At 33.5% G+C, this 17,762-nt stretch overlaps 1 long non-coding RNA gene across 1 annotated transcript; it reads right to left on the minus strand.

The window, feature by feature from the left end:
* On the minus strand, positions 361–1,833 carry LOC110264734. The gene is made up of 3 exons (XR_002350905.1): positions 1,650–1,833; positions 1,442–1,519; positions 361–1,021 (listed from the first exon to the last, which is right to left on the minus strand). It is a non-coding gene; the product is annotated as an uncharacterized LOC110264734 (long non-coding RNA).

Genomic DNA, 17,762 nt, shown 5'->3' on the forward strand with positions numbered 1-17,762 from the left:
GCTTCCTGGGATGACTATATTACACCATTTCCTTTATCTAGTAAGTGAAGCATTTGGTTTAATTACTCTTTTGGTCCCTATAGTTTCACGAAATTTTCAATTAGGTTCTTATAACTTTTTTCTTTTTAATTGGGTCCTTACATCAATTTTTTTTTTTCAATTAGGTCCCTCTTAGTAGTAATTGGCATAATTGTATAGGGACCCAACTAAAAAGAAAAAATTGGTGTAGGGACTCAAATAAAAGGAAAAAAAAGTGTAGGGACTCAATTGAAAAAAAAATTGGTGTAGGAACCCAATTAAAAGAAAAAAAAATATAGGGACCTAATTGAAAATTTCACGAAACTATAACAATCTGAATACTTCTACTAATAACTTGTAATGAATGCTGGTTATTTTATCTTCTTATAATATAGGCTAAATTTCTTCAAGTTGCTGTTAGACACAAAAATAAAGTTAGATTTAATGGTAACATTCTCTATAATCACAAACTATGAAATAGTATACCACACTACAACTACTCTAACTAACTAGTCAAATGGTTCTTTCATTATGTGATCTAATGAACTACCAAGCCACAGGAACCTACGTACTGAACACCAATAAGCTTCTTAGTTTCCTATTCTATCACTAATTTTATGCATCCTATTATGTTTCAAACTTGTATATATATACCAACAGGTATGATTAGGATGTGGCAGCCACAGCTAATTTCTTATGGAAATATGGACTTACCGAATTTCTCTCTGTAGAGAAACTACAAAACAAAGATTTTACAAAATCAGAACCAAATACACACTAAAAAGATATTAATGAAGAGTGACAATAGAAAGCATGGATTTACTTAAAAATGAAAGTTTGATGTGTGTAGGTTTTAGAAGAGCATGTGGTAGCATGAAAATAAATACTTGAATGGGATTTTTGATGGAAAAAATTAAAGCTTCAGATATTTACCAGTGTGATTTACATGGCAGGTACTTCTATAGTTTTATTTACATGGATCAGTCACAATTATCTTGAATGCCTGCATACAAATAAGTGTATATAGTCAATAAACTTTTCAGAGCATTTTTAGAGAGCTGTTAGGAAAATATTTTCTTTTTTGAAAGAAAAGGAAGTTTACCTCAAAAGCATGACCATAATGTTTCCCAAAGATCCCTTTTCTCTAAAACAATTAATCTAGTTTCACTAAAGTTTGCTAAATCAACTAAGTCTAAAACCTCCATTTAATTTGAACTTGGAATCTTCCATTTCATCTACTTCTTATATTAGAATTGTAATAAAAAAATTTGTATATCCAATCATATTTTGGACAAAATTCAAAGAACAGAGAAGAGAACCAATCTTACAGAGAAGCAACTATGATCTAATTCACAGTTCAAACTGTCCAAGAATCACAGAACCACACATATACACGATTCTCAATATGAGGGATAAAGATTACCTCCTTTTCAACAATGGAGGAAACTCTGGTAGGAGCTGAGGGGCCAGAGCAGAATTTTCGCGCTGACTGGCTTAAAAGCTGAAAAAATAAAAAAAATAACATCAGGTTTCACTTAAAATATCAACGGATCAACTACCTTCACATTTCCCTCCATGTCTCCATTGAATTTGAAATTTCATCATAAGAGATTAGTAAGAGAAAAACTCACCAAGGGATATGGGCTACTAGAAGAAACCCTCCGCCTTATGATACCGAGCATGATTCCCCGGCAACTTTAAAATCTAATTTCCCCCGCACAAAGAAAAAAAAGGCAACAATTTCAACAACCATCATGAGCTGAGAAATTACTAGCCGTAATAGCAAATTCACGCAACAGATAATATCTTCGATCCAATTCGTTTCAGAGGAAACAACACGTGCCAGATTGATAAACCACTATTTTATAGTTTATTTTGTATTGAATTGAGTGGATTTTGTCAATTATTCTCCCACTTATTCATATAATTTGCATGTTTTTAAGTTTTCTTCTAAATCTTGTGCTGTAATTGAAAACATGCTTTTTAGGTCTTTAAATTACTAATTTTTAATTTTCTTTTATTACCATTCGATGCCGTGATATGTCTGTTAAGTGATTTCATGTTTTATAGGGCAGGAATGGCATAAAGGATGGAAAGGAAATATGCAAAAGTGAAAGGAACACAATAAATTGAAGTTTTGAGAAGCTGGTGTCCACGCGTATGCATGGCTGACGCGTACACGTGACCAAGCCATAACCAAATGACGTGCACGCGTGGCTGATGCCTACGCGTGACCAGGAATTCATCCAAGCGACGCATACACGTGGCTGACGCGTACGCGTGACAAGCGTCACGTGTCTCAGTAAAGAGAATTCGCTGGGGGCAATTTTTGGACTGCTTTTGATCCAGTTTCAGGCCCAAAAATGAAGACAAGAGGTTGGGGAGTAGAGTTGTACAGGGAATTCACTATTCATTCATTCACACTTTAGGTTTTAGATGTAGATTTTTAGACAGAGAGGCTCTCTCCTCTCTCTAGGTTTTAGGGTTTTTAGTCTTACTTTTTCTTAGCTTCAGAATTTTATCTTGCTTTAATTTAGTTTTCTTCTACCTTTTATTGTTCTAGTATATTACTTTATCTTCTCTTGTTGATTTCTTTATTTTTTCAATTTAGTTTATGAACGCTTCTTGTTAGATTTAATTCTCTTTTAATGCAATTAGAAGTGTTTCATGTTTATGGCTTCTTTCTTTAATTGTTGGTTATTGATTCCTTGCATTTATTAGTCTTAGATTTTACTATCTCTTATTAATTTTATATGCTTTTATTCTGTGCATTCCAAGTGTTTGATAAAATGCTTGGTCGAATTTTAAAATAGATTTTTGTATTCTTGGCCTGGGTTGATGATTTGGAGACTCTTGAATTGTCAAAGTCTCTTATTGATTGGTAATTGAATATTGCCGGTTAGCTTGAACTTCACTAAATCTAGTCTCTCACTATGAGTTGACTAGGACTTGTGAACTCAAGTTGATTGTATGCACTTGACTTTGCTTCATTGGTTAGAGGTTAACTAATAAGTGAAAGCAATTTACATTTACCATCACAATTGACGATGATAACGAGGATAGGACTTCTAATTCTCTTTCCTTGCTACGAGCTTTCTTAGTTATTAGTTTATTTTCTTGCCATTTTACTTTCTTATTTCTTATTTCAAAATCCCAAAATGAAGTACATTATAACCAATAATAAATACACTTTCATACAATTCTTTGAGAGACGACCTGAGGTTTAAATACTTTGGTTAATTTTATTGGGTTTGCTTAAGTGACAAACAAATTAAACGTTGATTGAGGTTTAATTGTCGGTTTAGATATATACTTGCAACGCAGTTTTATTGAGAAATTCTTTACCGACATTTTTTTCCGTCACAGATTTCGATGTATTTACATATTCCAGCTGTTGTAGATGTAGATTTTAAAAACTACTAAAAATTTGAAATAGTAATAATAATAAATATCAAAGAATAACACAAATGCGAATTCTCTGAGCAAGAAAAGAGAGAAAACGGAAAGTGCGTAACAATAAGAAAAAGGTAAACAAAGAAAGGAAGAACCCTAGCTAGAGTGCAAAACACGAAGAGTGATTGGAAGATCAATCGATCGAGAAACAGAGAGAGCTTCGATTTCAACTTCGATTTTAGGATCAAGCAAGCAAATAACGTAAAAGTAATAACACAAAGAGAATCACAGGTTTCTGAGTATTTAAACCAAACAAAATACAGTTAATTACAATTAAAAATAAAAAGAAAAATATTCTACGAAGGAGTAGGATGATGGACGGCGGCTGTCAACGATGACAACGGTTACAGCGGTGGTGATCAGCGATGGAAGGAAGTTACGCGAACTAACCTAGTGCGATATTTTTCTTTCTTTTTCAACTCTTCTCTCTCTTTCCACTTTTCAATTTGATTTAGGGTAAGATATTAAAAAAAATTGATAACAAAAGTTTAGCGGCAATAATGGTAATGGCTGTTATAATAATTTAGAAAAATAAAAATACAAATAAAAAAGATAATAATTTTCTGGCAATAGTAATAATGACTACTATAACATATAGTAATAATGACAAATATATAATTATCGCAAAAACATAACTTAAATTAAAGAATTAGGGGCCATTATGTTATTGACACTAAAAATTTGTCGCTAAAACATATTTTTTTTGTAGTGATAATTTGGCGTTATACTTATAACTCGGCCATTGTACCTATAATTTAACCGTTACAATCTGATCTATTCCATATTATTTTGTAGTTGCCCTTATTATTCAGAGAAAAAGTCAAATAAATAGAATCTATTAACGATAACTCGATCAATGACACTTATATCTCGGCCCAAAGAAGTTATAACTCGACCCATAACTCAAAAATATGATAATATTTTGTACAAACTCAATCACAGGTCATTAGTAATAAATATGATAATATTTCGTACAAACTCAACTACATCTAAAAATTTAATACTCACTTGAGCTACTCTCATTCTGTTCTTTAAATTATTACTGATTTAAACGTCGGAGTATATTTTACAGATATCCACCCATATTCTTTAAAATCTAGCATATGCCTCATTTATGAAAAAGATAGGATGACTGTCTTTCTCTTATGACGAGTTATAATAGAGACAGACTCCTTATCATCAAAGAATAAAAATAATTAAAATTTTGAGAACAAAATAATCAAATGTTTTATAAACATAAAATTAATCACTATTCAAGTTATTTAGGTTGCCTATAAAATTTAGTTATAAAAGTGAATGAAGATCATTTAAATAGTATGATTTGTCACTAATTTTTTTTATATTTGTAAGAGATAAAATTTAATTTTGATAAATTGTTAATCTAAAATAATTTTAAATGTATATAATTACATATCATTATGTTAATAAAATATATAAACCATTTTATCAGTATCAAAATTAAACGTTAAATATATATTTTTTATATACATAATATGCATTTGCTTATTTTGTTTGCACGTGAGTCTGAATTTTAATAACAAATAATTATTTCTATATATCTGTATTTTCAACTTTAATTTGCCAAATACGATTTTTTTTATTTAGAGCGAGTCCGCCGTACTCCCGGTGAACTCTATAATATTTATAAAGTTTGCATAAATTTATAATCCATTATCATCGTCTCCAAGAGTATATAGGAGTACATCAAAATACACCGACAACAACTATACCTTATTCAACATTTCTAGCGGCAATGACAAACACAGATACATGGGAATAAGCCATATTTAACAAGGATTTTTTCTCATTATAAATTTAAAAAACTATTATTTCTCTAATAAAAATATGACTTATTTCTGTGTATTGTGTATTCCTATGTACTTTGGAGATGATGATAATGGTTACTATTGTCCATTGTAAAGCTTAAGAATTTGAGTTTTGCATTTTTTTGGAATTTGAAGTGAAGTTCGCCGGTATCAGCCGAACTCTATAAAAATGATAGAATTCACCAGAGATATAGCGAACATGCTTTACATAAAAAAAATCATATTTAAAAAATTAAAATTAAAAAATAGATTTTTGAAAAATAATATTTTTTTTTATTTTATTTCAGTAAAAATCTCCCGAATTAAGGGGTAAATTGTAAATATGTTAGCCTATTAAACAATTTTTAAATTTGAATTTTGAAAATGAAATAATATTTCAAATTTTTTTATTGTTCAAAATTTTAGGATTAGTTTATTTAAGGTAGTTGTTTTGAGATTTTATTTTGTGATATATATATTTGAAAATTCAACGTTCTTATAATGAGACCAAAATTCTGCAAACATGCACGAAGAGTATGCAATGCTTTAATTTATTATAGCTTTTTTGCAGGTTGCAGCATCATAGTCTCCAAAGAAACAGCAAGAAACCTCCCCTTTTCAATTGGCACGTTACATCAAAGCATACATCTTTTAAATTGCAAGTTGCAACAACAGCCTTCCAAAAAACAGCAAGGAATCTCCTGTCTTGAATTGCCACGTTCTATCAAAGCATACTACTTTCAAATTGCACAGAATAATAAAACACCAAGATATAGGTTTAAGTTACCGTCGGAATTCAATCCAACAGAAGTATAGAGATTACAATAGCATCAGTTTCACATTTGCTGGGAATTGTTATCTTTTCAGTGGTTATTTAATACACCCGCCAAAAAAAGTAAACTATATATAAATTTAAATTTAAAACTTGAATTGATTTGTTTGATTTTAAAATTAAATTAAGGCTTAGATATATTTAGCAATCTGATCCTATTATAGATCAATCCATTTATCTTAATTCAATGATTTTTATTATCTATCTATTATATCTATTTATCTATTATATATCTCTAATTTTACAATCAAAATGTGTCACATGTTATTTTTTTATTATAATTGGAATAAAATATTTTCCTCCAAAATTAAAGAATTCTCTTCTCCTTCTTACTAAATTTACAACCAAAATGTGTCATATGTCACTCTCTTATTGTAATTGAAATTAAATCTTTTCTTCCAAAATTAAAGAATTTTTGCCTCTTCTTTACTAATTTTACAACCAAAATGTGCCACATGTCACTCCCTCATTGCAATTGAAATCAAATCGTTCCCTCCAAAATTAAAGAGTTCTTCCCTCCTCCCTCTTTCTTTCTCTATTTCTCTCATTCTTTCAACCACTATCTATTTTATATATCATTATCAATATCAATGACTAATTACTAATTTGACAATCAAAATGTGCAGCATGACATTCTTTAATTGCATTAAAATTAAAATTGAAATTCAAATATACCTATATTATGCATCATATATTATTATCTAATTTAACAATCAAATGTGTCACATGACACTCTCTTATTAAAATTGAGAGAAAATAATTTTTTTCAAAATTAATAAACTCTCTTCTTAAATTCTCTTATCTACCTCTCTCTATTTTTCTATTTCTCTCTACTATTTTTACTCTATATATAATTTATATTTTATATTAGTAATTTGACAAATCAAAACGTGTCACCATATATTTTTATTATAATTAAAATAAAAAAATTTCTTAGTTTCCAAAATTAACAAACTCCCTCTCTCATTCTTCTTCTTTATCTTTCTCTCTAAATTAATTACAATTAAATTTACATTATTGCTAATAAAAAAATTATTTAAGTAACAATTTCAATGAAAATTTTTTATCACATTTTTCATTGATCTCTTTTATTAGATAGGTACATATGACTCTGATAATATCTTTAGTATTGGTTACTACTATATATTGGTCAATCTATTGCTATTTTAGTATACATCACAAAAATTAAAAAAAATATATATTTTCAAAACATTGAAACTAACTAATAAAATACGTACAATTCAAAAATTTAGATGTATAACATAAAAATTTTGATGTACAACACAAATTTTTTTTAAAGAATTATATGTCCAAAATATTGACACTCAATTAGTACAACATATAAATTTTGGTGTATAATATCAAAATTTTAGTACATAGCATAGAAATTTTAGTATGCAATTTTGGAAGACCAGCAGCCAAAACATTGACTCACCTACAAAAATTTATGTGGTATGCGCAAAATTTTTTATACTATATCGATAAGTTTGTGTTACAGCAAAATTTTTTGTGTTCTATCAATATGAAAAAATTTATGTGTAGCGTATATTGAATCAGAGAGAATAATGATCTTATGAGAATGATTGGAATGAGAAAACTAATTTCATTATATTGCATAATTGAGTTTATATACAAGGGTGTTGGCTCTTTTGGTAGCAAACCATGTAGTGCAAGAAATAACTAACTCATTCCTAACTGAATGAAGTTAATTCATAAACTAATTTGACTAATTATATTTGGTTGCTAAAGATAAATATCTTATTGCTAACATTTCCCCTCAAATTGGAGTAGACAAATTGTATATTCTCAACTTGGACATAAGGAACCCAAATTGAGGTGGAGGAATAGCCTTGATTAAGATGTTAGCAAGCTGGTGCTTGGGGGAATATGAACCAACCTGATGAAACCACCTTCTACTTTCTTCTTTATAAAGTGATGATCGATCTCCACATGCTTCGATTGTTCATGAAAGGTAGGTTTTGTTGCCATATGTATCGTCAAATTGTTGTCACAGAACAACATGGCAGAACTAATTTGAATTCTCGTGAATTTGAGCAGCCCAATTAGCCAAACTACTTCACAACTAGCATTAGCCATAGACCAATACTCTGCCTCTGTTGAACTTCGAGACACTATTGATTGCTTCTTGCTTTTAAATGGGATTAGAGAATCTCCCAAGAATGCACAATAACCAGTACTTGAGCGTCTAGTGTCAAGGCAACTCCCTTAATTAGCATCCGAGTAAATGGAGAGATTAAACTTAGAGGTAGAAGAGATAAAAATGCCTTGTCCAAGTGCAGACTTAAGGTACCTCAGTACTTATGGACAACATTAAGGTGTAGAACTCGTGGATCTGCCTAGAGATTGTAAGATACATGAGCCTCCTGATCATCTGTCTATAGGCAGAAGCATCTGTAACTGGAACAACTTCTTTTGCTTTCAATTTGGCATTCTCATCTATAGTGCCTATGGATGGTTTGCAATCTAAGAAATTAGTATATTAAGGAAAGGGTGTATTTTCTTTGTGACAAAAAGATCCCTTTAGAAGACTTAGCAAGCTCCAATCCTATGAAAAATTTTAGATCTTCTAAGATTTTAAGTTTGAAGATTGATTGCAACTTGAGTTGGACCTGATTAACCATGTCATGGCTTGCACCCACGATTATTATATCGTCAACATAGACTAGCAAGAAGGTGAGAGAGCTACCTGAGCCTATGGAGAACAAAGAGTAACCACTGTTGCACTGAGTAAACCATTCTATTTTAGAGTAAAGCAAAATTTGTGGAACCACTGTCTCGATGCTTGTCAGAGACTGTAAAGTGACCTTGTAAGCTTGCATACCAGTCCCATCTTCCTCTCAAGGTGCCCCATTGGAACTTCCATATACACTTCCTCATCCAAGTCCCCATTAAGAAAGACGTTATTAATGTCTAATTGGATTAAATGCTAATTGTGTATGGATGCTATACTGAGTCAGACCCGAACTGTTGTTACCTTAGCCACAGGACTAAAGGTACCCTTGAAATCAATCTATGCCTACTGTGTGTAATCTTTTGCGACCAACCATGCTTTGTATCTCTCAACATTCCCATCCGTTTTCAATTTTGCCTTGTAAATCCACCTATATCCAATATCAACTTTGGTGGGAGGTAATGGAACCAACTTCCAAGTATTGTTAGCCTCCAAAGCATCGAGCTCTTTTTTCATAGCAAGTCTCCACTCTTTATGTTTCATGGCATGATGATAAAACTGAGGTTCCGAGATGGTACTTGCTTGGTGTAAGGAATGGTGGTAAGTATGGCTCAATCTGTGGTTACTTATGAAGTTGGAGATCGGGTAAGGTGATTTGGTGTGGCAAACACAGTCGTTAAGGGAAGCGGGAGGGTGTCTTTGTCTAGTGGATCTTCGAAGTTGGGTGGAATTGGAAATTATAATTTGTGGCTGTGGAGTTGGGAGAACAGGTGTTTGGTTGTGATTTAAGTTTGTAGGTTGTGTAACTAGAATTGGAGGTACTGTAAAATAAACACTGAGAACCGTCAAATTTACTGGCAGATTTATCAAATAAATCTGCTGGTAATTCATTTACCATCGGATTTACCAACGGAAAATATTTGATGATATAAACGACACTGGAAGATGTTAACTGGATGATTATTTTGTCCGATGCTAATTACTGGCAGATTTTACGTCAAAGTTTACAATTAATACGACGAAAATAAGTGGTTGGTTACTGAAGAATTTTTCTGACGGTAATTTCGGCACCATATTATGTTTCGTGGTGCCCATTTACTGTCGGATTTTTCTGGCGGTAAATCCAACAGTATGCAATTCTTTTTTGCACAATTAGTAGTGAAATTCAATTTTTTTTTACAAAATTAGTGTACAAATTCTAAATACCAGAAATCAAGTAATGATTTTATTAAATATCAAGGGTCTAAATATAATAAAAATTCAAATAATTAAAATACAATGACATAAAATAAATAAAATTCCTAAACCCTATGGATCTCGGTAATCATCATCATTGTCGTCTTCCCCCTGTTGAAGGCGGACTAGGTGGTGATGTTGGTATCCCACCAGTAGCATTGCTGCCTCCAACATGCATCTGCTCATTGTACACCATCATTTGGTCTCACAAATGCTCTAGCCACTCCAAGTCCTCCCTCAACTGTAGCTTGAGGGAAATAGTGTCTCTCACATGTGCAAGAAGCTCGTTGTACCTTTTCTCAAACTGCTGAGCTTGGTGGTGAAGCTCCTGTGTGAGCTTTTGCACCTGCTTTCTCAAATCGATGATTTTCTTGGGATTGGTAGGACTGATGGCTGAGGCAGATGAAGCCGCCAATGTAGAGGTATAGAGGCCGCTTGTGAAGAATGACTCTAACCCATAGACGTAATTCTTGTAGGGTTCAGAGGCGAAGTCACGCCAAACCCTATCAGCATCGATGATTGAGGCATCGGAGTTGAGGTCGTCCCCAATGCTGAGATTGTTGGGTCGTGGCCTCCATTCTCTGCGTGTAGTCCTCCTATATAACACACATTGTGATTAAGATGACAGTTAATTGACTTTAAACCGAATACATTTCAAACATATAATTAATTAAAAACTCACATAATGAGTTGCAAATCGCTAATCAGCAAATCTCTCCTTGTTGGCCTTCAACGTAGGGGTGTACTTGAAGGTTTCCGTTAATGTTGCCTCACGCTCTAATGACTTAGACTACACATATCGAAACCAAGTAATAAAATAAATCAAGTAACAATTAATTCAAGTAATAATTAACAAAGATTAGCAAACTACATACCATCCTACTCTTCATCTTCATGAAAGTCACTGACCCACCGGTAAACTTCGATGACCTCGACAATGCCCTGTTAGCCCTGTTCGTCAGACGATGACACATGAACCCTTTATCAGTACTAAAATGGTTGTCCAGTACCCTCTTAATATCTAGACGGATCCAAATCGTGAGGTGGTCGCGCCCCTCACGAACGTCCAGCATCAACTACTGAAGTCGTCTAGCTATCTGGTGGTTGTAGATCTTCCTGATCATGGGATCATGTTCCATATCCCATATAAATTTCTCCTGCACAAAGTAATTCGACAACATTAGTTAGTTGAAATAAAATACAGTTAGTTCAACAACATTGGGTTCTTACCGCCCATTTTTGAAATAATCGCTCTCTAGTATCAGCAGGGATCTTCGTGTAGCTCAGTCATAGGTTGTCGTACATGGATTTAATCACATTAGAGCTCTCCTATGTACATGCATTGTTATTTGGTGCAAACTTATGAATGAAAAACTTAAGATTAGCAAATATATAAAAAGACATAAAACTTCACAATTTCAAAATAGATTACGGATAAAAGACATTAAAATAATACTCACACTGTCATGCCATTAAGCTAAATCCTCATTCGTATGACGGGCGGTGGTGGAGGGGAATCTGACTGGGACGCATCACGCATTAGAGGATTCTAGCACCGCGATCTCTGTCGCTGGAGTTGGAGGGGCATAGTAGAAGGAGCCACGTAGTTGGGATTCGGGATCATGACGAACTGCTAGACTGGAGGACCCGCTTGTGACGTCACAGGGGTCAACGGGGTAGTCGGGGTAGAGGGAGATGACTGAGAAGTCTCTGGAGTACCAGTGAAAACCCTCCCTCTACCATGACCACGAGACCGACTCGTAACACCTCTACTACCTGTCATCATATCTGCAAAGAGAATACCAATTAACATTAATCAGTATATACAATACAAATCCTTCAATATTTATATTATTTTAAAAAAAAATTGACATAACCTCTCCTAAAAGTGGACATATATCCACCTTTACGGTTCCCACAAATCCAACCAACCTCAATTCACAACATTAGTCAAAACTCAATTAAGTTCACCAAATTTAAAAATATTAATACACACAAAAGACAACAACAATTTATCGTGAATTTGTGCAAACATAAAGTTTTAAAGTGTGATATGTAGTGGTTGAAAGTAAGTTCACAAACAAACCAATATGGCATTATATCACTGCATACGCACCAAAAACTTAATTATTACAAGAGACATATTATTGAAAACTTGGCTTGCAAAAGCATCAAATGTATCAAAAAGCACAACTAAGCATTCTTTCAACTCTAATTGACAAGAAGTCAACATTAACAATATATTAGCTGCAGCAATTCACAACATTTTTAGCAGAATATCCAAACAAACAATTTTAATCGATCAATTCATTCACAATTCTAAACACTTTTCAAAAACTTAAAACCTAATATTTTAAATCTAACATATATGAACAACCTAAATTCTCTAAAACTAAAATTTAAATCCAACTCGAACATCATACTAATAAACAACTAAAACCTATAATAATACTAAGGATACCTAAAACAAAGATTGAAATTAATATGAAAATGAAGAAGAACCTGGAATGCAAGAGTAGAGAAGGGAACAGAGAAGCAACAGTAACGACGGCAGCAGCAACGGTAGTAACAACGATAACAGCAACGACAACGGCGATTGGCGAATGTTGGAAGGCCGAAACTGTTGGTGGTAGCTGGCAGAGGTGAATGGCGCGGCGATAGGGAGAGGGGCAAGCGGATAGGATGTAAAGGGAGAGGGTTAGAGAGAAATTAGGTTGCAGAGGGTAAAGGGAGAAGAGGCAGTGAAAATGAGCTATATAGGGGCTACCGACGGGGCTGATGGAGCGACGTGAGAGGGTTAGAGAGTGTGGGAGAAGAGAGGGTAGAGAGAGAGAAGGGGGATTCGAAATGAAAGGGGAGAGGGTTCATGCTTTGAATTTTAGGGCACGTTACTATCAGATTTACTAGCGAATAAATTCGACGGTAATGTTTGCGGGTGACCAAAATGCTGCATCGCACTAAATTGAGTTACCATCGGATCCGACGATAATGACTCCGTGCCAAGTTTTTCATTTTCTCTCTAATTATTACCAGCGAATTTATCGTTGGAATAACTAATCCGACGATAAATGTTTGACACGAAGAAATAGTTCCAATTTCTACCTTTAAATCCGACAATGACACGCGACACTAAATTTGACGAAAAATCCGATGGTACTCAGCGATTTTCTTGTAGTGAGGCCTAGGTTTAAGGTTAGGCAGTTTAGGATCTAAGCATGGCTTTAGGAGAACAAAGTCCCAAAGTTAGTAAACTCATCATGTATCATTTTTTTCTTTTCCGCAAGTTTATGTACTAGTCATTTTACAAATATTTCATGATGAGTAAAAATCTTTAAGAGTAACATTATATAAAAATAAATTTATTTAGAATGAAAGTAATGTGATTAAGCATAATTTACTTAGATGTGATTAAAAAATAATTGAATAATTATGTACCGTAAAAAAGTGATATTATTGAAGGATAAAATTAAAATTTATTTCTATGTATCATTTTTGTCCCCAACATTTTTGTCCTATTTAAGTCCCTAACGTTTCAAAATTGTTTCAATTTTGTTCTGCTGTCAATTCTGTTAATAGATCCCTAATGGCAGGACAACATTGAGTCAATTTTAAAATGTTAAGGACTTAAATAGGACGATTTAAACGTTAGAGACAACTTTGGGACTTATCCCAAATATTGAGGACAAAAACGATACTTTACTCTATCATTGTTTAGTGTGGTGTGAGGACTTTGGGTAAAGGGCATGATGTCTTCATGGAATGTCATGTCTTTGGAGATGAATATTTGCTTGGTTTGAAGGTTATATAATTTATATCCCTTGTAGCCAATGGGATAGCCTGTGAATACAATTGGATTTGCTCTTGGGTCAAATTTGGTCCTGGAATGTGAGTTGGTAGCAGCATAAGCAAGACATGGACATGTAATCGGGATACTTGTTGAATAGAAGGTCGAAAGGAGATTTCATTTGGAAGAAAGGACTTGGTGTTCTATTAATCAAGAAAGCAGCTGTTGTAACACATTCTCCCTAAAAAGTAAGCAGAACTTGGGATTGGAAGTATAGAGCTCAATCCACGCTAAGGTCTCCTTTATCTTGAAAAGATTCTGTCATGGCTAGCTTTTTGGCATTGTCAGACCTGAAGCATTTTATCTTTATATTGAATTGTGTCTCTATCATGGCATAAAAGGTTTTTAAAAACTTGCAACTTCAGACTTATGTTGCAACATGTATAACCAGCAAAATCTTGTAGCATCATCAACTAAACTCAAGAAATACTTCTTTCCATTATAAGTAAGAATATGGTATGGTCCCAAACATCACAATGAACAAGGTCAAAAGTATTAGGAAAAAGACTATTATTTGATTCAAAAGTAAGATTCTTAAACTTTGCAATTGGACACACGTGACAGTCTAAGAAATCAGACTCTGGTAAAGAAATTTATTGTGGACAAATTGAAATTCAAAATGACTAATTTAATGATTTTATTTGAAGCATGTCCTAAACGTGCATGCCAAAGTTGAAAATTACACAAATTGATAGATTGAGACTCTAATTTCAATTGCTTGGAAGGAGATGTTGCTTTGAGGATATAGATTCCCTCATGTAGCTCACCCTTCCTAATTATCTTTAGTGTCTTCTCGTTCTGAATTTTGAAGTCAAGGAAATTTATGGTGATGATAAGTGAAGTGTGTGAAAGAAAGGAGGAGACTGACAAAAGATTGACATAGAAATCAGGTACATAAATAACATTATGCAGTGTTATACTAGAACTGATGGTTATTGTACCGATAAAATTGGCACAAAATTGTTCATTGTTTGGAAGAGAAACTGAATAATTTTGTCATGTGTGTATGGTTTGAAAAAGAGATAGATCACATGCAATATGAATTTTAGCACCACTATCTGAAATCCAGTCTTGTTTTGACAAATTTGACCTTGTGAGGTATTAAGGACTATACCTGCAGGTATAACTACTTGTGTAGCTGCACTGGAAGCAAATTCTTGAATCTTTTGGTTGTTCAACAATTGTATGAGGTGTTGCATTTGGAAGGTACTCAATGTGAGCGTTGGAGATGGTTCAGATGCTGGGGGAGATTCTCCAGTGACCACATTGTGAATTGTCTGTTTGCCATGCATTGGGGAACCTCTCCCTCTGCCATAGCTTAGCGGAAAGCCATGAAGCTTGAAACATTTGTCAACAGTGTGCCCAAGAATACTGCAATGGGAGCACAAAGGCCTATCCTTCTTTATAGTTCCTCTGCCTCTTCCGAATTGCACAGGTAAGGCTGATTTCTTGCTAAGAAGATAACTTAGTTATGATTGGAGGAAGAACCAATAACTCTATGCTTCTCCTCTTGTACAACTAAGGAAAGGACTTTTTTTTATCGCTGGGAGCGGCTCCATCAAGAGAATTTGCCCGCGAATATGAGCATATGAATCATCGAGTCCCATAAAAAAACAATGAACATATTCTGCTTTGAGAAAATCTTGTAACGATTTAAACTCTTCACAATTGCACAAAATTGGACGATAAGAGCTAAGTTCTTCCCAAAGAACTTTAATATTGGTAAAGTATTGTGACACCGATATTGTGCCTTGTTGCAAATTCACGAGTTCTCTCTTGATCTCAAAGATTCGTGGTCCATTTCCATGTTGGAAATGATCTTTGAGATCTTTCCAAAGTTCTCAGTTGAATTAGTGTACCCCAAAGAAGTTGCAATATCTTTTGAAATGGAGCTGAGGATCCAGGTGCTGACGACGTCTTTGATGCATTGCCATGTCTCGAATTTCTCTGCATAAATTGTAGGATCTAGTTGTGGAATGGATCCATTGATGAATCCAAGCTTGCGTTTGGCATTGAGCGCCTTTTGCATAGCTTGGATCCATGTATTATAGTTCTCCTCTGTGAGCTGTTGTGCAACAAGAATGAGGACTGGTTGATCGGCCGATGAGAGAAAGTATGAATCCGTATGAGTGAAGTTGTGTCTGTTCTTGAGAAAGAAACGGAAATTAAAAGCCTCTCACACTCGATCTTGTGATCGGAGCCCTTACACCTCCACTATGTTGCATTCGGAACTTGAAAAAAGTAAGACAACTCTCATCAATTCTGTCGGATGAGTTCAAGTGTGAGGTGATAAGAAATGGGATAAAGAAGAGAGATGAATTTCAGAAAAAGAAAATGGAGGAAAAGGCATGAAAATAAGATGAAGAAAGAAAAAGAGAAAAGAAAAAAAATGCACGCTGTAACACCCTAATACACTTAATCTTAAGTCGTCTAGCCTAAGTTTTCACAAAATCTTACATATTAAATACGAGAAACTTAAACCATACCTTGGTCGATTTCTACGTATTTTCCGAGACAACCCTCTAATGCACCGAACACAGCCCCAAGAGGTCCGAAATCACCAAGGCAACATCACCCAACCTCCATCAAGTCTCAAGTGTCAACAAATCAAGCTCCAATTAATATATATACACCTAACTTCACATTACCACATATATACATATCCAAATTTAATACCCAACACACAAAATTAGAGAATTAACTAGAGTTCTAGGATTCTCACTTTACTAACGGAAAATTGGGACAAGACTCGGCAAGTCCGCCAAGTTAATTTGATCCTAAACACCGAAATTTAACAAATTTCAACATTCTTTGCACGTGAATTTTGAAACTGAAACTGAGAAAATTGAGGAAGAAAATGTGATTTTCTTATCTTACAATGTACTGGGCTTTGTAGAGCTCGACGCTACGATCGCGTGGCCGCAAACGGTGCGGCGATCGGAGCTCTGGATCAAAAGTTACGTGAATTTGAATGAAATCAAGGGTTTTGGAATTTTTCAACATGTTCTTCCCTTTGGCTAGCTGCCCAACGTGTTTTGCATGCTGAAATGGGAATTAAATGAGCTTCATCTCATTATATATAATGAGTTGGTTTGGCCTATGGGTTCGGTTTGGCCCGTTCGGCTTAATTTCGGGTCAAATTCTTTGAAATTAGTGTCCAAATTCTCGTTTTAATTAACTCTATCCTATTTTAATATAAAATTTATATTTCTAATCTCTTTTATTAAAAATTAATTTATTGACCAATTATTCGCTAATTTTATGGGATTTACATCGTAGAAGGTGTGGTTTTGAGAAATTGCTCTTGATACCATATTGAATCAGAGAGGATAATGATTTTGTGAGAATGATCGGAATGAAAAGATTAGTTTTATTATACTGCATAGTTGGATTTATATACAAGGGGTGCTGGCTCCTTAGGTAGCAAACCACACAATGTAGGAAATAACTAACTCATTCCTAATTGATTTTAACTGAAGCCAATTAATTCATAAATTAATTTGACTAATTACATTTGATTGCTAAAGATAAATATCTTACTGTTAACAACATAAGAGTGAAAAAAGAAAAATGATGATAAATGTGTGAGTTTTTTTGCTAGAATTGTGACAACTTAGTTGGACTTGATTATAAAAACGCTTGTGCATATAACATCGCCAATTTTTTTAAATGACTTGTTAATATTTTATATATCTTCATCTTCATTAAAAATTTAAAATCTTAGACCATTTATTTTCTATTTTTATCAATATAAACTTGATCTTTTGTAATACGAAGCCAGGTTTAAAAGATGATATTTGAGATATATAATAAATTTGTTGTAATTTAAATTTACATTTAAAATTTAAATTAATTTGTTTGGTTTTAAAATTAGGAATTAGG

The sequence above is a fragment of the Arachis ipaensis genome, chromosome B07 (genome assembly GCF_000816755.2).
Source record: "Arachis ipaensis cultivar K30076 chromosome B07, Araip1.1, whole genome shotgun sequence".
NCBI classification, from domain to species: Eukaryota; Viridiplantae; Streptophyta; class Magnoliopsida; order Fabales; family Fabaceae; genus Arachis; species Arachis ipaensis.